This window comes from Cetorhinus maximus, unplaced genomic scaffold (genome assembly GCF_964194155.1).
Source record: "Cetorhinus maximus unplaced genomic scaffold, sCetMax3.hap1.1 HAP1_SCAFFOLD_569, whole genome shotgun sequence".
In the NCBI taxonomy this organism is placed as follows: Eukaryota; Metazoa; Chordata; class Chondrichthyes; order Lamniformes; family Cetorhinidae; genus Cetorhinus; species Cetorhinus maximus.
The window spans coordinates 209103-233771 of record NW_027596511.1 but is presented as its reverse complement, the minus strand read 5'-3'; positions in this window follow the sequence as shown (position 1 = coordinate 233771).

Genomic DNA, 24669 nt, shown 5'->3' with positions numbered 1-24669 from the left:
TGCGACTTCAGACACAAAGCAACGTGGTTTACTCTTTAATGCTCCTTGAAATGTTGGCCTAGTCACTCAGATGAATGAAATCGCTACGAAGCCTGAAATAAAAAGGAATGAAATCTGGACCCACCACTCGGCATAGCACCTGCGATCGACCCAGGTACCCAATATGACCATGGCTAAACCCTGCCCTGTCGACCTTGCAAAGTCCTCCTAACTCTGGAGGCATGTGCCTAAATTGGGAGGTTTATCAAGAAACAGCCTGACAGAGTCATACTCACGGAATCATAACTTACTGACAATGTCTTATACACCACCTTCACTATCCCTGTGTGTGTCCTGTGCCACCGGCAGAACAGACCAGAGGTAGCAGCGCGGTGATATACAGTCTGCAGCGAGTTGCCCCTGGGAGTCCTCAACATTGAATGCAGGCCCCATGAAGTCTCATGGCATCAGGGCAAATATGGACAAGGAAACCTCCTGCTGATTACCATCTATCTCCAGATCAGCTGATGAATCAGTTCTCCCCCTTATTGAGCATCAATTGGAAGAAGTATTGAGAGCGGCAAGGACTGTAATGGACTCCAGTCCGCATGCTGTGTAAAGTTTTGCACTCGGTGTTAAGAAAGGAACTACACGCTTTGAAGGAAGCGAACAAAGATTCGTCAGACTGCTTCCTGAGTTAAAGGGAGTGTCCTAGGAGAAGAGATTAAGTAGTCAAAGCATATATTACTGAGAGTTTAGAGGAATAACAGCTGATATCATTGGAACATAAAATATTCTTAAGGGACTTGACAGGCAGATTCTGGGTTGGTGTTTCTCCAGGCTGTGCAGTCTATAACTAGGGGTCACAGTTAAGATTACACTCAGTGGTGAGTGTATTCAAGGCAGTGTTCGATAAATGTTTGGACTCGGATAGAATCAAGGGATATGGGGACAGTGTGGGAATGTGATGTCGAAGAAGGAGATCAGCCAGGAAATTATTGAATGGCAGAGCAGGTTTGAAAGGTGTCATGGTGGCTCCAGCTTCTGTTTCTTATGTTATCTGCTATGATGTCTTCCGCTTTTGAGAAAAGAAATAAGCAACAATCGACATCTCTCGGGAGAGGGTGAGCAGGCTGGGCCTCTATCCTCTGGAAAACATAGAACCCCGAGGAGAACTCGGGAAAATCGTTTAAATTATGAATGGGTTCATTGGGGTGGATGTTGAGCTACATGTTATTTGTGGGTGTGTCCAGAGCAATGGGCCATCAAATGTATGCTCCTCACTAACAGAATAAGCGCGTTAAGAAAAATACATTTAAACAAAGACGCGACAGAATTTGAAAGTTGCTGCCACCGGGATTGGTTGGAGCCGATAGTAAAGATGTATTTGGGGAAAGGCTTGAAAATACATGAGGGAGAGAGGCACAGAAGGGCACAGGGAGCTGGATGGAAAAGGGCGGTTAGATTTCGGGCGGGGACAGGCTGGTCTGGAGTGTACACACAGCCATGACTCAGTTGAACCGATTAGCGCTTTCATCTTCTGCAGATCCTGGACAATGTAAAACTTAGAGAAATCTCTGCCCAGAGAACTAGGGATAGGATCAATCAATGGGCGGGAAGAATTGAAATTGTCAGGGAGCCGTAAGAGGCAGTTCCCAGTGAGTAACAGTAAAACCACTGCGGAAACTGAACAGACTGAACTCAACCGACAACTGAGAGGCCTTGGGGCAAGTTCCCACGATTCCTCCGTTCCCATGCAAGAAACGCAAACTGCACGGAGCAAATGTAGAAATAAATTGAAACTAAATGTAAATATATCAAAATAAATGGAATTGGAGAAAAATTAAACCTATTGATAGAAGAAATTATGTTTTTTTTTCCAAACAAATGCTGATTGAAAAACATTCAGATAATATTGCTCCTTCCGGTTACTTTTAAAGAATCGTGGTCTTTTAAAATTAAACTGCTACAATCTGAGTGTTGGTAATTATGATGCCAAAATGTATCCGTGTTCCCACATTGCAGACGGTGACTCGGGTGATCGGCCACATCGGCCTCTCAGGATTCATGCTTCACGAAGATCACTGTCACTACCCGCTGAAGGGACCTTTCATTGTAATAAATGTGCTTTAAAATACAAGTTGTATTTGTGGGAGCTCTGAGGCAAAGCATGTTTATGTGATGCGCTGTTTCACGCCAGTAGCATTCAAAATCAGAAGGAAATTGGACAATATTTAATGTGCAAAACTTGTAGATGAAGCAAAAAGGCTTTTCAGGTTTTTATTTTAGTATTCGATGAATCAGATGATGTTTATGTCTTTGATTGCACATTGGGGATCAGCGGCAGCCCATCCGGAGCTACTCAAAGGTCGAATAACAATCGACCACTTTTGAGTGACGTACGATCAGCCATGTTTGTGTGATGCACAGTCGACCTAAATAGTGTGAGGTCCTCTGCTCCTGAAGGAGTTTCTTGGCCCTTTTCTGCCCTTTGCATGCCTGCCTGGATTACTGAGTAGCTTCATGTCCTTGTCCCTGTCAGTTTCCAGGAGCATCTGACCGCGGCCGGTTCACAAGGTTCACTTCAACAGAACGTGTTGTTAGATCCAGGACAGTTTAAACACAACTAACAGATTTCAACAAGGTAGTGAGTGTGATATTTTAAACAAGTCCCAAACACAGTGTCCGCTCCCATTTCAACTGTCCCTCCTAGAGTGGCTTCATGTTCTAACATTGCAACTGGAAACTCTGAATAATCCAGACCTGGAAATCAAACATTGCTTTCTGGAAACATCATTTTAAATGCAAGTCATAGGGGAAGGTTACAGCATGCACTTGTTTCAATGAAGTGGAGAGTTTATTCTTTGTGGTATTTCTGTACTTCCACCTGAATATTGGCTAAGTCACTGGACTGTCTCACATTGTAATCTGATCCTCAGTTGCTGGACTAAGGCGGGTGTAAGGCTCCTTCCTTTGGAACAGACTTTCAACTGAAGATCCACCAGCCCGTTCAGGGAGATGTTTAATAATTTCCGGCACAGGCAGTTCTGAACAAGAGTCATCCAAACTCGAAACGTTAATTCTGTTTCACTCTTCACAGATGCTGCCAGACTTGCCGAGTTCTTTCCAGCATTATCTGTTTTTTCATGACAGTTAGAATAACATTGGGGAAGGAGGGATTCTCTCACACCCAACTCTCATAATGTACCATTTGCCAAACACACATGGGCAGACCTGCCAGCTCATTACTGTGGGTGAATGAAGGAGGCAGACGTCACTAATGGAAACAACTCCACCTCCCTTGCCCCATTACTACGGCACTGTACATCAGACAAATCGGAGAGGGTACATCACATCAGGCTTACAGGCCGAATGAAGCAACATGAAACTGCAGGTTCCGTTTATAAACCTGTCACTTAATCACATAACACAACCCAGAGAGATGGGAACCGTGTGGCCCGTCAATGCTCCGTGGGACACCCCACTCTGCAACGAAACTCTAGCCCCGAAGGTATTTCAGTCCAGCTCTGAGGTCCGGTATCCCAGAGCAGCCCAGGGCTGCAGTCTCCAGCTTCCCGTCATATAAACCCTCAGCTCCAGGCACCAAAACGAAGGGAATCCTCCTTGTTTTCACCTGTGTGTCTGTTTACCCCGTGAGTACCGGTGAAACGAACCGACATCGTGTGGATTTAATATAAAGCTGCCCGAGTCCATCCCAATTACAGACACTGCCTGGGGTTTTAACCCCGTTCTGTGGTTCGGCTCTGAATATCCATTACCCTTTCTCTGTTTAATTTCCAGGCCATTTCATTCACTCAGTGACACAGACCCCGGCAGCGGTGACCAGGAAGGAGTGTCAGTCTCTCACCATCACCTGTGTTTTCTCTGGTAATTCTCATAGTTTAGTGAACGGACATTTCTTCAGACAACCCCAGACCGGGGCAGAGTGGGAGCGGATCTCCAGCGGGGAGAGATTTGTTGTGTCGGTGAATAAAACAGAAAAAACCTTTTCGCTGGAAATTCAAGATTTGAGAGCTGAAGACACCGCCACCTATTACTGTAAAGCTCAGTACAGACATAAGTGTTGGAGCACCGTTTCGAACGATGTTTATGAAGACGGATCCGGGACGGTGTTGACTGTCACTGCCGGTAAGTGACACCAAACCGCCATGTGTTACAGTCTATCCAGGTTAATGTTCACATTAGGGAGGGGGTGGTCTAGTTGTAATGTCAATGGACTCGTAATCCAGAGGCCAAGGCCCATGAGCTGAGAAAATTGCTTCGAATCCCACCAACAGCAACGCGTGGAATTAAAAATCTAATAATATAAACAACTGAAATTTAAACTAGTGATCAGAAAACCATTTCTGCAAGATGTCTGATTCACTGATGCCCTTTAGGAAATAATATCTTCCGTTAGACCTGGCCTAACCTACATGCGACTCCAGACACAAAGCAACGTGGATTACTCTTTAATGCTCCTTGAAATGTTGGCCTAGTCACTCAGATGAATGAAATCGCTGCGAAGCCTGAAATAAAAAGGAATGAAACCTGGACCCACCACTCGGCATAGCACCTGCGATCGACCCAGGTACCCAATATGACCATGGCTAAACCCTGCCCTGTCGACCCTGCAAAGTCCTCCTAACTCTGGAGGCATGTGCCAAAATTGGGAGGTTTATCAAGCAACGGCCTGACAGAGTCATACTCACTTAACTTAACTTACTGACAATGTCTTATACACCACCTTCACTATCCCTGTGTATGCCCTGTGCCACCGGCAGGACAGACCAGAGGTAGCGGCGTGCTGATATACAGTCTGCAGCGAGTTGCCCCTGGGAGTCCTCAACATTGAATCCATGCCCCATGAAGTCTCATGGCATCAGGGATGGGCAAGGAAACCTCCTTATGATTACCATCTATCTCCAGTTCAGCTGATGAATCAGTTCTCCCCCTTATTGAGCATTAATTGGAAGAAGCATTGAGAGCAGCAAGGACTGTAATGGACTCCAGTCCGCATGCTGTGTAAAGTTTTGCACTCGGTGTTAAGAAAGGAACTAAGTGCTTTGAAGGAAGCGAACAAAGATTCGTCAGACTGGTTCCTGAGTTAAAGGGAGTGTCCTAGGAGAAGAGATTAAGTAGTCAAAGCATATATTACTGAGAGCTTATAGGAATAACAGCTGATATCATTGGAACATAAAATATTCTTAAGGGACTTGACAGGCAGATTCTGGGTTGGTGTTTCTCCAGGCTGTGCAGTCTATAACTAGGGGTCACAGTTAAGATTACACTCAGTGATGAGTGTATTCAAGGCAGTGTTCGATAAATGTTTTTGTCTCTGATAGAATCAAGGGATATGGGGACAGTGTGGTAATGTGATGTTGAAGAAGGAGATCAGCCAGGAAAATATTGAATAGCAGAGCGGTTTGAAAGGTGTCATTGTGGCTCCAGCTTCTATTTCTTATGTTATCTGCTATGATTTCTTCCGCGTTTGAGAAAAGAAGTAAGCAACAATCGACATCTCTCGGGAGAGGGTGAGCAGGCTGGGCCTCTATCCTCTGGAAAACATAGAACCCCGAGGAGAATTCGGGCAAATCTTTTAAATTATCAATGAGTTCATTGGGGATAATTTTGAGCAGCCGGTTATTTGTGGGTGTGTCCAGAGCAATGGGCCATCAAATGTATGCTCCTCACTAACAGAACAAATAAGCGCGTTAAGAAAAATACATTTAAACAAAGACGCGCCAGAATTTGAAGTTCCTGCCACTGGGATTGGTTGGAGCCAATAGTAATGATGTATTTGGGGAAAGGCTTGAAAATACAGGAGGGGGAGCGGGACAGAGGGGCACAGAGAACTGGATGGAAAAGGGCGGATAGATTTCGGGCGGGGACAGGCTGGTCTGGAGTGTACACACAGCCATAACTCAGTTGAACCGATTAGCGCTTTCATCTTCTGCAGATCCTGGACAATGTAAAACTTAGAGAAATCTCCGCCCAGAGAACTAGGGATAGGATCCATCAATGGGCGGGAAGAATTGAAATTGTCAGGGAGCCGTAAGAGGCAGTTCCCAGTGAGTAACAGTAAAACCACTGCGGAAACTGAACAGACTGAACCCAACCGACAACTGAGAGACCTTGGGGCAAGTTCCCACGATTGCTCCGTTCCCATGCAAGAAGCGCAAACTGCACAGAGCAAATGTAGAAATAAATTGAAACTAAATGTAAATATATCAAAATAAATGGAATTGGAGAAAAATTAAACCTATTGATAGAAGAAATTATGTTTTTTTTTTCCAAACAAATGCTGATTGAAAAACATTCAGATAATATTTCTCCTTCCGCTTACTTTTAAAGAATCGTGGTCTCTTAAAATGAGACTGCTACAATCTGAGTGTTGGTAATCATGATACCAAAATCTATCCGTGTTCCCACATTGCAGACGGTGACTCGGGTAATCGGCCACATCGGCCTCTCAGGATTTATGCTTCACGTAGATCACTGTCACTACCTGCTGAAGGGACCTTTCATTGTATTGAATGTGCTTTAAAATACAAGTTGTATTTGTGGTAGCTCTGAGGCAAAACATGTTTATGTCATGCGCTTTTCTGCGCTGTTTCACGCCAGCAGCATTCAAAATCAGAAGGAAATTGGACAATATTTAAGGTGCAAAACTTGTGTCTGAAGCAAAAAGGCCTTATCAGGTTATTATTTTAGTATTCGATGAATCAGATGACGTTTATGTCTTTGATTTCACATGAGGGATCAGCGGCAGCCCATCCGGAGCTACTCAAAGGTCGATTAAACAATCGACCACTTTTGAGTGACGTACGATTGGCCCTGTTTGTGTGATGAACAGTCGACCAAAATAGTGTGAGGTCCTCTGCTCCTGAAGGAGTTTCTTGGCCCTTTTCTGCCCTTTGCATGCCTGCCTGGATTACTGAGTAGCTTCATGTCCTTGTCCCTGTCAGTTTCCAGGAGCATTTGACCGCGGCCGGTTCACAAGGTTCACTTCAACAGAACGTGTTGTTAGATCCAGGACAGTTTAAACACAACTAACAGATTTCACCAAGGTAGTGAATGTGATATTTTAAACAAGTCCCAAACACAGTGTCCGCTCCCATTTCAACTGTCCCTCTGAGAGTGGCTTCATGTTCTAACATTGCAACTGGAAACCCTGAATAATCCAGACCTGGAAATCAAACATTGCTTTCTGGAAACATCATTTTAAATGCAAATCATAGGGGAAGGTTACAGCAAGCACTTGTTTCAATGAAGTAGAGAGTTTATTTGTGGTATTTCTGTACTTCCACCTGAATATTGGCTAAGTCACTGGACTGTCTCACATTGTAATCTGATCCTCAGTTGCTGGACTAAGGCGGGTGTAAGGCTCCTTCCATTGGAACAGACTTTCAACTGAAGACCCACCAACCAGTTCAGGGAGATGTTTAATAATTTCTGGCACAGGCAGCTCTGAAGAAGAGTCCTACAAACTCGAAACGTTAATTCTGTTTCACACTTCACAGATGCTGCCAGACTTGCCGAGTTCTTTCAGCATTTTCTGTTTTTTCATGACAGTTAGAATAAAATTGAGGAAAGAGGGATTCTCTCACACTCCATTCTCATAAAATACCATTTGCCAAACACACATGGACAGACCTGCCAGCTCATTACTGTGGGAGAATGAGGGCAGCAGATTTCACTCACGGAAACAAATCCACCTCCCTTGCCCCATTATGCAGGGTACTGTACATCAGACAAATGGGAGAGGGGACTTCACACCAGGCTTACAGGCCCAATGAAGCAACATGAAACTGCTGGTTCCGTTCTTAAACCTGTCACTTGTTCAGAAAACACACAAGCAGAGAGATGGGAATGGGGCAGCTTATCAATCATCCGCAGGACACCGTCCTCTGCAAATCAACTGTTCTGTCTAAAATATTTCAGTCCAGCTCTGAGTTGCAGTCTCCCTGAGCAGTTCAGAGCTGCAGTCTCCTACATAAAAACAAAATACTGCGGATGCTGGAAACCTGAAATAAAAACAGGAAATGCTGGAAATAACTCCGCAGTTCTGGCAGCACCTTTTATTTTATTCTTTGGATGTGGGCGCTATTGGCAAGGCCAGCATTTATTGGCAACCCGGGCATTTCAGAGACAAGCACATTACTGTGGGTCTGGAGTCATATGTAGGCCAGACCAGGTAAGATTGGCAGATTTTCTTCCCTAAAAGCTGTTAGTGAACCTGATGGGTTTTTACAACAATCGGCAATGATTTTATTGTCATCCCATTCGACTTTTGATTCCAGATTTTTATTCAATTCAGACTCCACCATCTGCCTTGGCTAAACTCGAATGCGGGGCCACAGGATATTCCCCTGCGTCCCTGGACTACTAGCCTAGCAACAACACCACTCCACAGCGACTGGAAATTTTAACGTTGTTACTCTCTCCACAGACGCTGCCAGACTTGCTGAATTTCTGCAGCATTTTCTGTTTTTATTGCTGCAATCTCCTGCTCCCCGTGATACAAACTATCAGCTCCAGGAAGCAGAAGGATGGGAATTTAGTTTGTTTTTACCCTGTGTGCCTGCTTACCCCGTGGCTACCGATGAAACAAACCGATATTGTGTGGAATTAAGATAAAGCTGCCTGAGTCCATCCCAATTACAGACACTGTCTGGAGTTTTAGCCCCGTTATTTGGTTCGGCTCTGATGGCCAATTAAACTCTCTTTGTTTAATTTCCAGGCTCTTTCAGTCAGTCAGTGGTACAGACCCCGGCAGCGGTGACCAGGAAGGAGTGTCACTCTCTCGCCATCACCTGTGCTTTCTATGGTAATTCTCGTTTAGAGGACGGACATTTCTTCAGACAAACCCAGACCGGGACAGAACGGGACCGGATCCACAGCGGGGGGAGATTTGTTGTGTCGATAAACAAAGCAGAAAATATTTTTTCGCTGGAAATTCGGGATGTGAGAGTTGAAGACACGGCCACCTATTACTGCAAAGCTCAGTATAAATATGGATGTGGTTCCGTTTGGAAAGATGGCTCAGTAGACGGATCCGGGACAAAGGTGACTGTCACAGCTGGTAAGTGACTGCAAACCGCGACGTGTTGCAAAGTATCCAGGCAAAGAATCTGCATGGGGAGGGGTGGCCTCCTGGTAATGTCATTAGACTAGTAACCCAGACACCCTGTCAATCCTCTGTGTGTTAACCCTGGTTCAAATCCCACCGCAGCAGTTGGTGGAATCCAAGCACCAGGAGTTAAAAGCTGTTCTTAGTATGGTGATCATGAAACTACTGCCGATTGTTTCGAACTGCCCAGCACCATACTCTGCTTAATGGAAAGAAATCTGCTTTTCTTACCTGGTCTAAACTACATATGACGTCAGACACAAAGCGTTGTGGTTTACTCTTAAGCACTTGGTGAAATGATGGCCGAGCAAGCTACTTATTTGTATCAAATGGCTACTAAGTCTCAAAGAAAAGGATGGAACATGGACCACATCACTCGGCACACCACCGGCAATCTGCCTAGGCTTTGGAAATGAGATGGCAAACCCAGGCCTGTCCATCTTGCAGTGTCCCCCTTACTAACATCTGGAGGTATGTGCTAAAACTGGGAGAGCTTTCCCATATGTTTGTCAAGCAACAACCTGGCGGAGTCAAGCTCACGGAATCATAACGTACAATGTCTTATACAGCACCATCACTATCCCTGTGTATGTCCTGTGCCACCGGCAGGATAGACCCAGAAGTGGCTGCACGGTGATATACAGTGAGCAGGGAGTTGCCCTGGGAATCCTCAATATTAACTCCAGACCGCAAGGCGTCTCATGGCGCCAGCCCAAACATAGGAAGGAAACTTCCTGCTTCTTACCACCTATGTACGAACCGCCACCTGAGCTGATGAATCAGTAATCCTCGATATTAAAAACCAATTGGCAGAAGTATTGGGAAGGACTGCACTGGACTCCAGTCTGTGTGTTGTGTAAAGTTTTAGATTCATGATCGAGAAAAGGTCTATATGCGTTGAAGGAAGTGAACAAAGTTTCATCAGGCAGCTTCCTGAGTTAAATGGTTTATCCTATGAGAAGAGGTGAAGGAGTGACAGCCTGTATTCCATCGTGTTATGACGTGTCAGATGATGTGTGCCATGGATACAGCCACTTTAACACTCTCGCCACTTTAAAAACCCCACACCAACTCCTGGATTCAATGTTCTTCTGGCACTGGTAGCCTTAAGATTGACCATCTCCGAACTAATCAAGGAATTTCCAACATCCCGCAAAGAGCCCCCAGTAATGTTATCACATGGCAGGTGATGTGTGCCAGGCGGGTCAAATCCACATGGGAAACTTCATCGCTCTGCCACAACGGTTTTGCAATCGATATTTGCACTGATTCTGAGGTAATGAGTCCAGCAAGACCTTTAGATACTTTTAAGAAATTAAATTAGAATATTTATTCACAAAATAAAATATTCCAAACACATACATGAGATGACAAGTTATTTATGACTATAACAACTCCTAAAATTCTGAATTAACTTGACTCCCAGTTATACACCCCTTTAAGGCAACAGTCCAAATAGATTTTTGATTTAAAACAGAACCAGCAAGTTAACGTAGCACACACTTGACAGTGGAATTCCAAATGGCTTCCCCAACATCACTAACCTGACAAAGCAGACATATGCAAAAATGGCTGGCAGCTTCATGAAGGTTGTTTCACAGACTCATGTTAGATCTTACATGGCCCTCTCCTCATATCGCCTTTCATTCTCCCGTATGTATGTTTCTCTCTCATTAATATGTAAATTCTATTGTCCCACATGTCTTAAAAACTGCATCTTCCTCACAACATGAAAACTTTCATGTTGCCAATATTGTCAGCTCCCTAAGGAGCAAATTAATACTAACTCCTTAGCCTTGCTTATCTAACTAATTTTATACAGCCTAACATCCCTTTGAAACCCAAATTCCCTTCACACTGTACATGCTAAGCCAGCATCCACATTTATGTATTAACATTTCAAGCATATTTCCACACATATAGCTTCCTTTGATAATTTCAAGCCTGCAGCATACTTGACTCCAAATGCAATAAAATCACACAGACAGAGCCAACTATACTTACACCCATTAACATACTGTACAATAAACCAGAAAAAAACTCATTGTACTTTCGTAACAGTAGTTTCGAGGAATGTGAGCTGATCTCATTGGAACATATCATATTCTCAACGGGCTAACATGGCAGATACTGGTGGGTGTTTCCCCAGGCTACTGTTCTGAACCTGTTGCATTCCATAGCTCAGAGAGCTGCGGATACTCAGTGGATGAATGTATTCAAGGCAGTGTTCCATAGATGTTTGGTTATTGAAAGAATCTAGGAATATGGGAATGTGATGCTTACTTCGAAGGTCAGTCATGATATTATTGAACGTCCGAGCAGGTTTGAAAGTTGTTATGGCCATTCCTGCTTCAATTTGTAAGATTCTTTGCATTGATTTCTTAAATTTCTGAGAAAAGAAATCAGCAAAAATGCACATCTCTCTGGAAAGATTGAAAAGGCTTTGTCACTTGTCTCTGGAAAACAGAGAACCAAGAAGAGAATTCAGAGAAATCTTTTGAACTATGAACGGGTTTAATGGAGTGCATGGGTTGCAGCTGTATATTGGTGGATGAGTCCAGGTCAGTAGGACATTAATGTCAGATCGTCACTAACAGAACAATGACATAAGAAGAACAATGTGCGCTAAGACGCGTCAGAATGTGGAATTGATGCCATTGGAGCAGACATTATTGGTGGATTTATCGGAAGGCTGAAAATACTGGAGGGAGAACTGAACAGGCCTGCACAGGGAGCTGGGTGGACAATTAGATTTCGGGTTGGGGAGACTGGTATGGAGCATACCCATAACATAATTCACTGTGCCGAATGACCGGTCCCTCTCCTGCAGATTGAGTACAATGAAAGGTTTAGAGAAAACTCCGCCCAGAGAACGCGGAGAGAATCAGTCAATAGGCGGAAAGAATTGAAATTGTCAGAGAGGCGGAAGAGGCAGTTTCCAGTGAGTAACAGTAAAACCACTGCGGAAACTGAACAGACTGAACCCAACCGACAACTGAGAGAGGTTGGGACAAGTTCCCCCGATTGCAAGAAGTACAAACAGTGCAAAGTAAATGTAGAAATAAAATGAAAATAACTGTAAATATTTCAAATTAAAGAGAAATGGGGAAACATAGATTGAACGAAGAAAATAAACTAATAGAACCAAGAGCAGATGGAAACTCCTGAGAAATGTTAAACTGAAGCTAATGGTTGACATTTCACCATCGATATTCACTATCTGTTTGACCCGATTAGTGCTGACGGAATGCAATCGCATTCCGTTGGATCTTGCTGTGCGCAGTGATGCGTTATATCTGCGTTAATGTCGGGCAAATAGTTTTTTGGAAACTGACTGTTTCACTGTTAATAAGAAGTTCCTGCGGGTTTGTCTCTCACCGGGGAAAATACAAACAAATCTAATATACATAATAGAACCATGCAGCGCGGAAGGATGACATCCGGCCCATCGTGTCGGTGCTGTCCCTTTAAAAGTGTAATCCAATTGTTCCCACCACTCATGCATATTCCCCATAGTCCTGCATTTTTTTTTCAGTTTCAGAACAGATCCATCACCCGTTTGAAAGTTACTACTGAATCTGTTCCCAAAACCCATTCAGATAGTGAAGTCCTGATCGGAGGAATTCGCTATGGAAGAGAAAATACCACCTCATTCCCAGTTGATGATATTTCAATAATAATGAGCAGCGTTCGAACAGGCTTCAAGTCAAGATAACAAGAAACCACAAAGCTGTTCGCGCGATTGACAAATTTCCCATGTCAGCAGTAGCTAAACAAACACATAACGTCCATTTTTCACCCTCCAGATTCCAGACTCCTGATTTCCCAGAATCCACCGTTACAAACCTCTGCTGCCGGTGACACCGTTACTTTGAGCTGTGACTATTCAGGTATCTGTCAGTACACAGTACACTGGTACCGTCAGTCCCCAGGACAAGCCCCGGAATATCTGCTTCAGAGACACGCTTCAGGAGAGGAGAATAAAGAAAATGCTGCCGGGGGAAGTATTTCTGCTTCTATCGAACCTGCCGAGAAAATTAGCCGGTTAAATATCTCCAAACTGCAAGTGAGCGACTCCGCTGTGTATTACTGTGCACTGAGTCGGCGCACAGCACAGTGATACAGAGCAGGGAGAGAGCCGTACAAAAACCTGCACATGGTGCACAGTGATACAGAATCCGGAGGGCGCTGTACAAAAACCTGAACATGGTGGGATTGCAGACACACAGTAATACAGAGCACAGAAAAAGCTGTACAAAAACCTGAACATGGTGGGATTGCAGAGACACAGTGATACAGAAACCGGAGGGCGCTGTACAAAAACTTAACATGGTGGGATTGCAGACACACAGTAATAAAGAGCACGGAGAGAGCTGTACAAAAACCTGAGCATGGCGGGGATTACAGACACATGGAGATACAAAGTGCATGGAAATTTGGAGTACAAATATTGTTCATGAAAATCTTCTCAGTGACTCTTACAATTTTACAGAACGAAGCGATTAAGCTAATTAAGTCTGCATTTCCTTCTCGCTCCTTTTAATTCTTAATATCCTCTTCTGTCCAATTCGACTTCAAATATCGCTCATGAAATTATTCCACATTCTCATCTCCTTTTAGCAGGAAAAATTCATAATGTGCCGATTTATAATTTAGGGCGAATTTATTGCCGCCTTTTTCCTCAGGTATCGGCAAATTCGTTTCTTACCCTTTTGTTGTTGAATCCGTGTTTCCTCGTTTGAGTTGATAAACCTTCAACATCTCATGTGATTTTCAGCATTCGGGCTACAATCGGCTGAGAGATTCCCTCCGCTCAAGGGAACCCGCAGCATCTTGCACCAAGAAACTGGGCAGTTCGCAGCTGAGGGGAGTTTGGGCTTGCATTCACTCCACCAATGATCTTTCCATAGAGGTCAGCATCTCCCACAATTACCGCAGCTGGGAAAGGCCCCTATGTGTTCACGGGCCGCGCTGCATTGGGTGAGAACATGCGCCCCTCAACAGTGCTCCCTCTTAAAATAGGGCCGTTCTATATTAATAACTGGCTGCATTTATGTAGAGGTTACGACCCACAAACATTGTTGAATGCACTTTTCACAAAGACGATCGACGTTTCCCCCTGGGAATCGACGGCCCCCCAACACTTTCCATCAGTCACAGCACCATGATTGGTCGATTCCACCATTACATCAGGGGCAGGGCAGAGCCACAGCACTATGGTTGACTCTTAACCTCCCTCTCAAATGGCCCAACAAGCAACTCAATTCAATGGCAATTAGGCATAGGCAACAAATGCTGGCCCTGCTAGCGACGCCCACATGCCATGAAAGAGTAAATTTCATGTTTCCTGTCCATTTATTCTGTTAAAGGCATTCCTTCAGTTCTTCCATTTTCTCACCTCCTTCCTATTTAAGGATCTTTTTTGTTTCTCAAGTAGAAAATATATAGAATCATTAAATCACTGAATCGCTGCATGATTATATCTCAGATAGAGGCCATTCACCCCGTAGTGTCCGTGCTAGCCCATTTCAAGTGCAACTCTCCCAGGCTCACTATCCGTCTTTTCTCTCGAGCTCTGCAATGTTTTGCTCTTCGGGTTATTATTTAATTCCCTATTGAAAGCCACGATTGGATGTGCTGCCCCCACACACTCAGGCTGTGCATTCCAGGTGTGAATTACTCAGTCCATGGAAAAATATTTCCATCATGTCGCCGTTGCATCTTTTGCCAACTGCCTTCTATCGGAGCCTTTTCATTCTCAATCCTTCCCTATATATATTGTCCATTTCCCGCATCATTTTGCACACCCCTAACAAATCTATGAAATCTCCACTTAATCTTCTCCTCTCCATAGAGAGCAACCATCCACGTAACAGAAATTCATTTTCATTGGAATCATTGCCATGAGTCTTTTCTGCACCCGCTCTCAAGTCTTCACTTCCATCCGAAAGTGCAATGGCCAAAACGACACATAATAGTCCAGCTGAGGCTAAGCCTTTTGCACAGATTTATCATAATTTCCTTGTTTGTATCCTTTATACCCTATTTATAAAGCCCGGCATGCTATATAGTTAGTAACCATTTTCTCAATCTGCCCTGCGCTATGCAATTATTTATGCACATAGACCCAACGGCTCCTCTACTCCTGCATCCCCTTTGCAATTGAAACCTTGATTACTTATTGCTTCTTTTCGCTTTTAGTACTAAAATGAACCAGTTCATACTTTTTTGCATTTACTTCCACGTGCCACTTGACTCGGGGTCACAGCTTCAGAATAACGAGTCATCCATTAGAACGGAGAAGGAAAAATGATCTTCAGTAGAACCATTGTTGTGAATCTGTGGCATTCTGTAACTCAGAGAGCGGTTTATGTGTGTATGCAAGGCAATATTCGATAGATATTTGATGCTAAAGGAATCGGGATATGGGGAAAGTGCGAAGCAGCTGAAGATGGTTGGGCCTAGGACACTACCCTGAGGAACACCTGCAGTACAGTCCTGGAGCTGAGACGACTGCCCTGCAACAACCAAAACCACCTTCCTTTGTGCTAGGTATGACTCCAACCAGCGGAGAGTTATCCCCCTGATGCCTACTGATTGCAGTTTTGCTAAGGCTCCTTGATGCCACACTCGCAAAAATACTGCCTTGATGTCAAGGGCAGTCGCTCTAACATTGTTCAGCTAAAAGTCAATTTAATGATCTGATTGCACTTAATGATTAAGAGCTAAAATACTTGCCAATCAATCAAACACATGATCTAACCCGACTCTTAAAAACACGAACTATTTGGGAACATGATAGAGATGGGAAGAAACGGTTTTAGCTTAGAGATCGGATCTCAGTACCATATCGACAATTATTGACTGCTTAATGGAGACTCCAAGAAATGGTTTGGCGGGAAGGAGAGGTAGTTGTGCCGCAGAATTGGCAACCAGCAGCTCGCCCAAAAAGATATGGAACCATCCACCTGGCCGATGTTACAAGTGGAAGGCATGAAACCGTGAGTTCTTCTGTTTGTTCACCGAACTGTAACTAAGGTGCATGTTCTAACCTAATTGTCACTTTGGAGAGTTACAGCCAGTTTAAGTTGAAAGCGTTGCAGAGCTAAGGTTTACAGCTTGCAGAATTCCCTTAGTTTCTGAAAGGAGATGCACGGCCCAGCGAATGGACCTGTCTATGCTATTTACAATCCTGTTCTTGCTGTTATTGGTGTCCCGGGTAAGTTATAGACTCCAAATAAATCATTTACTTTCTTGTAAATCGCCAGAACATTTGTGCCTTAGATTTCGGGAAGGGGCTTTTTTTTAATATTCAGCGTTGTTTGAGTTTAAGGAACGTTAACTGTGTTCCTATATAGACGTGCAATATATGATATTGTACTGCATTACGGTGACTTATAGTTTATTAATTCCACTTGCATTATGTAGCAGTACAAGATATTATTCAATGTTCTATGGTGCAAGTTTATAGAAACAGCGGCTGTTGGGTTGCTGAATTATGAAGTATAATGTATGAAATTGTATGTACAGTATTATGTTACATTGTTAAACATTAGATTTCATTCCAATGTAATAAAATGCATTATAGCGTTTTTAACATTGTATAGAACGGAGCATTAAAAATAATTGTCGTGCATTTATTTTATTACAATGATTTACACTGTTTCTTTACAGTGCAATAATTACATTAGATGTATTTTGATTATAAAATGTACACTCACTAATTGCAGGAATCAGCAGTGCCACCTCTGGAAGGAGGTAGTATTTTTCATTTATTATTATACAGTAGAATATAATATTTATTTATTACTGTCGTTGGCAAGTTCACAATTTATTACCCATCGTTCGTTTCTACTTGAGAAGTTAGAGTTGAGCTTTATACTTCAACCACTGCAGACCGTGTGGTGAGGATGCTTCGCAGCAGATTTAACAAACAAAATTTGATATCAACTACATAAAAAGAAATAAGGACCGATAACCAAAAGCTTCATCGAAGGAGTCGGATTTAAGAATAGTCTGGTAGAAGGAAAGAAAGGCGAAGGGTTTGAGGGAGGGATATCCAGACATTAAGGCCACGGCAGCAAAAGGTACCTTCACCACCGGTGTAACATTTAATTTCTGGGGTACACAAGAGAATAGATATTGGCTGTGAGCAAAACGATTTCAGGGGTTACTGGAGTAAGTAATGGCGAGGCTATGGGTGGATTTGAAAGAAAGGATGAGGGTACTAAATTCAAGGTGTTGCCAGGCTGGGAGCCAATGTAAGTGGGCAAACACAGGGGTGATGGATGACTGGGACTTCCTGTGAATAGGAACATTCCCACCAAGTGCTTCAGATGAGTTTAAGATCACTGATGACCCAAAGTGGGAGAATGCCAAGAGACTATTCCAATTGTTGCTATGTAGATGTTACAAATGCATGGGGAAACCTTGAGCAGCTGCTAACCTAAGCCAGGTTTTGAGATGTGTGACATTATGGTCGATATTAGAAATGTGGAAGTAACCAGTCTTGGTGCTGGATGATCATCATAGGGAGGAGGACGTTTGGAAGCGCAGCTCTGGCTCAAACAGGTCGCCAAATCGTAAAGGGCCTCAAGCCTCGGAGGATGGACTCAGTTGTGAGAGAACAGAGTTTTTGGTGGGAACTGAAGGCAATGTCTTCTGACTCACAAATATTTAATTACATCAAATATGCACTTATGCAGAATTGGATGCCAAACAAGAAGTTCCGGCTTTGGAATGGTTGGAGTCAGGAGGTGGCACAGGCACGGGTGAGGACGGTTTTAGTAACAGGTTGCATGAGGCAGCAGCTGGTGTTTGGAGTTCGCTCGGTAACATATCTCTCTTTTCCTCTCTCACAGCCAACATGGTGGCGATCATAATCTTATCCCGTGGCCGGTGCGGGCTCTCCCAATGCATCACCTACTACCTGGTGGCGATAGCGGTGACATATTTCCTGGTGATCATCACTGCCGTCATATTCAATCGGTGGCATCTACTTTCGTGAGAGTGTCCTCTCCACCACCCCTGGGTGCGCTGTCAGCACCGTGCTCGTCTATGCCACACGAGATGGCTCAGTCTGGCTGACGGTCGCCTTCACCATCGACCGTTTCGTGGCCATCTGTTGTCAGAGCCTGAAGACCAGATACTGCACGGAGAAAACTGCGGTGCTGGTTATAGGACTGGTCAGTGCCCTGAGCTGCGCCAAGAACGTCCCTTTGTACTTCAGCTACCAGCCCTTGTATATTCTGGATGGGGTGCCCTGGTTTTGCAACATCAAGTCCACCTATTACACTTTGCCCGTCTGGCAGGCCTACGACTGGCTTGACCGCATCTTAACCCCCTTCCTCCCGTTCCTCCTCATTCTGCTGCTCAATGCACTGACCGTAAGGCACATCTTAGCCGCCAGCAGAGCCCGCAGGAGGCTCCGGGGAGCCGGGAGTCACAGAGATCCAGAAATGGACAACCGTAAAAGGTCCATTGTCCTGCTCTTCGCCATCTCTCTCAGCTTTCTCCTCCTGTGGGTCACCTATGTCGGACATTTCCTCTACGTGCAGATTACGGGTGAGGCATATTTCACTGGCTTGGATTTCAATGACCCGCAATTCATCCTTCAAGAGACGGCGAACATGTTCCAGCTTCTCAGCTGCTGTACCAATGTTTTCATCTATGCGGTGACCCAGACCAAGTTCCGAGAGCAGCTGAAGAACATGCTGAAGTGCCCTTTCGCCACCTTCACTGCTTCATTTAACTGGTGAAAGAGCAATAAAATATTTGTATCCTCCCTTTAAGGTTCATCTTCTGTCTCCTTCTCATGTTGTTTCCTCTCCATTAGAGTGGTTCAGTGTGTGCCACTTTACCTCTCGCAGCCGAATCGGAAAGTCCAAGGCTCAAGCCCCGCACTCCAGAGGTGCAAGGCCCATCTCCAGTGCTGAGCGCCCAGGGTTTCCTGTACTGAAGGAGTGCTGCACTGCCGGAGGTGATGTCTTCCCTGATAAAACTCTGAATTGAATCCACGACTGTCCTCTGAGATGGAACATAAATGATCCACTGGTTACGATCACAGAGAGAACCCAGAGTGGTTCTCCCAATATTTATCACTCAATTAACACCACTGAAAACTATTTTATTCCATTGTTGTTTGTGAATTCTTTCTTTCTCTCTTTCTCTCTTTCTCCCTTTCTCTCTTCCTCTCTTTCTCTCTTCCTCCCCTCCTTCCTTCCTTCCTGTTTCCTTCCTTTCTTTCTATCATTCATTTTTCATTCTCAGCAGCACTCCACCCCACAAAATTAATTCCGATAGAAGGTAAAGAGCGGGGGATTCTTCAAGTGAAAAGAGCAGGGTTACCAGAGTAATTGTTTAATAAATTAAATAAAATACAATATTGATTGCAGGGCAGGTGATGTGCTGCTGCTGCTGCATGTGGGAGCTGCTGGACACCAAGTTGATTCAAAGAGAGCACATCTGTATTAAGTGTTCGAGAGCTCCAGGAATTTCGAATCCGAGTTGAGGAGCTGGAATCCGAGCTGCAGAAATTGCGCCACATCAGGGAGGGGGACAGCTAACTGGGCACTTTACTCCAGGAGTCGGTCACACCCCATGAGATTAGGTAATTCCAATTTGGTCTGTGATCAGGGACAGGAGTTTGTGACTGCAGGTGAGGCAGCTGCGTGGACCCAGGGGTAGCGTTCGAGGAACCTCGGCCCCTCCAATTATTCAAGAGTCACGAGGCTCTTGCAAGCTGTGTGAACGAGAGCAGGGGCTGCAGGGAGGATGGGGCAACTGGCCACGGCACCGTGGTAGAGGGAGACATGAAAGTGGTGGGAAAAAATTGAATGTAGTGGTAGGAAACAGTTTAATTAGGGTAATAGATACTGTTCTCTGCATCCGTGAGCGTGAGTCCCGAAGGCTGTGTTGTCTGCCAGGTGCCAGGGTTAAGGACATCTCCTCAGGACTCGAGAAGAACTTGGAATAGGAAACGGCCAAAGTGAAACTAGGCCCTTTAGTGAATGAGGCTCTGGAAATAATAATGGGGAGCCAGGAAATGGCAGAGGAGTTTAATAAATACTTTGCATTAGTCTTCACGGTAAAAGGCACTAACAGCATTACAAAAATATGAAATTATCAAGGGCAAAATGGCGGGGAGGGGGGAGGAAATAAATACAATCATTATTACCAGACAAAAGTGCTAAGGAAACTAGTGGGCCGAAAGGCTGCTGCCCCCCTGAATCTGATGAGTTTCATCCTAGGATATTGAACGAAATAGCTGCAGAGATAGTGGACACACTGGTCTTCCAAGAATCCTTAGATCCTGGAGAAGTCCCAGAGGATTGGAAAACTGTCAATGTAACGCCCTTGTTCAAAAAGGGAGGGAGTCAATAAACATTTAACCACAGTCAATTAGCATAACATTCACCATTGGGAAAATGTTAAAGTTTATCATAAGTGATGCAATATCAGAGCATTTAAAGGTGCATAATATAATCAAGCAGAGTTAGCAAGGCTTCATGAAGGGGAAATCATGCCTGACAAATTTAGTAGAATTCTTTGAGGAGGTAACAAACAGGATAGATAAAGGGCAACCAGCAGGTGTAATATATTTGGATTTTCATAAGGTACCACACATAAGGTTCCTTAATAAGATAAGAGCCCATGGTGTTGTGGGTAGTATGTTAGCATGGATAGAGGATTGACTAACTAATAGAAGACAGAGATTTGGAATAAAAGGGGCATTTTGATGATGGCAAACTGTAACTAGTGCAGTGCCACAGCGATCAGTGCTGCGGTCACAATTATTTACAATATATATTAATGGTTGGGATGAGGAAGCGAATGTACTATCGCCAGGTTTGTGGATGGCACAGAAATAGGTGGGAAGGCAGGTGGTGAGGATGACACAAAGAGTTTACAAATGGATAGCGACAGGTTAAGTGAGTGGGCAAAGACTTGGCAGATGGAATATAATGTGGGAAAATGTGAGATTATGCACTTTGACATGAAGAATAGAGGAGCTGAATATTATTTAAATGGAGAAAGACCGCAGAAAGCTGCAGAACCGAGGGATTTGGTGGCCCTTGTGCACAAATCACAAAAAGCTAGCATACAAGTTCAGCAGGTAATAGGGAAGGCAAATGGAATGTTTGTCTTCACTGCAAAGGGAAAGGAGTATAAAAACAGGGAAATCTTGCTTAACTTATACAAGGCACTAGTTAGACCACACCTGGAATATTATGAACAGTTTTGGTCCCCTTATCTGAGGAAAGATATATTGGCTTTCGAGGCAGTCCAAAGAAGTTTCACTAGGTTGATCCCGGGAATGGAGGGATTTTCTTATGAGGAGAGGTTGAGTAGGTTGGGCCTGTACTCATTGGAGTTTAGAAGAATGAGAGGCGACCTTATTGAAACATGTAAGATCCTGTGGGGACTTGACAGGGTAGGCTACTGAAACGTTGTTCCCCATTGTAGGGAGTCCAGGACCAGAGGTCACAATCTCAGAGTAAGCGGTCGCCATTTGAGACAGAGATGAGGAGGAATTTCTTCTCTCAGTGGATAGTGAATCTGTGGAATTATTTACCACAGAGGCCTGCAGAGGCTGGGCCGTTAAATATATTCAGAGCTGAGATAGAGAGATCTTTAACCTGTCAAGAAATCAAGAGTGATGAGGAAAAAGCAGGACATTGGAGTTGGTGATTATCAGATCAGCCATAATCTCATTGACTGGCGGAGTAGACTCGATGGGCCGAATGGCCTACTTCTGCTCCTAAGTCTTATGGTACTATGGCCTTACAAATATTCTTTCTCCATGAAGTTTATCCATCACATTTAACAGAAAGCATTTGATAACCTGCAAAGATCCTTTTCAATGAGTGAATTGTAATCTGAAATGTTCTGCTTCATACGAAGTTGGCTGCAGATTGACTAATAAATTCCAAATGGGAAGGGATGGGGGTGGAGCAATTTCGAAATGAACAGGAAAATTGAAGTTTCTCGATAGCTCTTTCAGAGATCTGGCAGAGCCGTGGTGATTGACTGGCCTCTTTCTGTGCTGTGTGATTATAAACATCACTTCTCGCGACCTCAGTCCACCTCAAAAGCCCTTGACGGTGAACGAAGTGTTTTTTTTTAAAGAATGGGCATCTGATTTGTGCAGTGCAAAATCCCCAGTCTTATTCGGCTCACTGAAGGTCATCTATCTGCCCATTGTTTGGCGAGAGAGTGCGTAGTGGTGTGGGAGTTGGTGACCTTGGTCTAACAAAGAAATGATCTAGTGTAATATAAACAGCCAACATGAGATTGTCTCGTGTGATAGAAACAAAGCCATTGTTTCGTGCAGTAATAACTAGAACAGGCCAGAGTATCATACAAACAGAGGCATAGCCTAGTCCAGTTACACATGGGAAATTGCCTCGAGTGATATAAACTGATACAGTCAAGCAGCAGCAGGGCCTGTTATTAAATGAAAATCAGAAATTCCAGCGTTGTGATTTAAACAGAGGCAGTGTCTAGTCTAGTAATGGCTAAGACAGTCATGTGATATAAACAAACACATTCTTCAGTTTATTATGAATAAAAACAATGTCGGATATAATAAAAATGGATGCAATACCCAGTGAAATATAAAAGAAAGAGACGTAGTGTGTCCCAGTGTCAGGTTAACTGAAACATGAACGAGTGTCCTGCAAACTGAGACAAGTCCTAGTGCAGTAATAGCCGCGGTAGGGTGTAGGCTAATATAAAAACATATGGACAGGTGCAGTAACAACTAAGCTTGCTGGAATATAAACTGAGACTTGACCTAGTATAATATAAACAGTTATAGGGTTTAGTATAACACTAACAGAGACGTGGTCCAGTTCAACATAAACAAAAGCAGGGTTTAGTGCAATTTAAGAGAGAGATGGCCTTGCATATTATAAACAGAAATAAAGCCTCGTGTAATACAGACAAGAGGTGGGATATAGTTTAATAAAAACTGAGGCGGGGTCTAGTTTAATATAAACAAACAGGGGATAGTGTAATATAAATAGCGACGTGGTCTGGTCTAATATAAAGAGAGATATGGTCAAAAATAGCATAGCCAAATAAATGGTCGAGTTTAATATAAATAAAGACAGAGTCTAATGCAACAGAAAAAGTTGCATTATCGCATATAATGAAAAATGGACATGGTCCCGTGCAGCATATTCAGTGCTGTGGTCTACTGCAGTCATAACTGAGACGAAAACTTATGTAATATAAGTAGATACATAGTCTCATGTGAAATAAACACAATTTTGTGCAGCATAATTAAGCAGATACGGTATCTATTGCAATTTAACAGCGTGATCATGGTATTGTTTCATGATGACTGAGACAGGGACTAGCATCATATTAACTGAGAGAGAGCGAGTGCAGTAACAAAAGCAAAGGGGCTTAAGGTAATATAAAGAGTTGGTCGTCTAATCATAGAATCAGAAAATAGTGCAGCACATAATACAACACACGAACGGCCTTTCAGCTCATCATGTTGTGCCAGGTCGTTGAAAGAGCTACAAAATCTGTCCAGTTCTCCAGCAATTCTCTTTTAATCATGCAAATGTTTGCACATCATTGATTTATCCAACTGACTTTTAAACTATCCTATTGAGTCGGCTTGTACCGCCTTTTGAGACAGAGCATTTCTGGTCATTGCTTTCTCTTGTGCCGATTTTGGTGCTGTTGCAAATTGCTTTAAATGTGTCTGTTCGGTTTTCCACCCTTCTGTCCCAAATGATTTCACGTATGTGAGCATTACTGTCACATTACCACTTAAAACCCAAAGCTGCAAGAAGATCAACATTTCTTTGATCTCTCCGCAGAAGTCAATTATTTCATCTTTGGTATCAATCTAATGAATCTCTTCTGATCCATCTGAAAGGCCTTTCTCTCTTCCTTAAAATGTAATGCCGAATATTTAACAAAACGTTTGGTGCCTAATGAGTATTCTGTGACGACGAACAGCACTCCCTGGCCTTTGCACGCGATGCCTCTATTTAGAAAATAAAGACAAGGATCACGAACACTCTTTTAGGTTCTTTCTGAACATTGAAACTTCAAAGACATATTTACACACACTCCTAAACCCTTCACTTTCAGCCTTAATTTCGTATTTTACTACTTCGGTTAAATTTACAGGACCTAGTGAAATATAAACATGGACATGCCCTAATGCAGTAATAACTGAGAAAGGGCCTCTTGTAATATAAACAGAGATCGACTCTTTAAATGCAGACCGGCAATGAGCTAATACACCATGGCGTGTCTCACTTACCTACTCAGAAATATTGCTCATATTTCCCTTCATTCATTCTCTTCCATGTGCCAGTTTCATAACTTCATTTTATTTCAACCTGCTTTTTGTTTCCCTTTTAACTGTCTCATTATGCCTCTCTTTATGCTAATTTTCCGCATCGGTTCTGCTCGTTTCTCCCTATCTTCCTCCTTCCAATCACAGCCCCCAGATGCCCAACCAGTCCCATTTTTCCTGCTGAAACCGAGCAGTCGCAATTCTGTGTCTTTATGTCCTTGAGCCTCAGTCA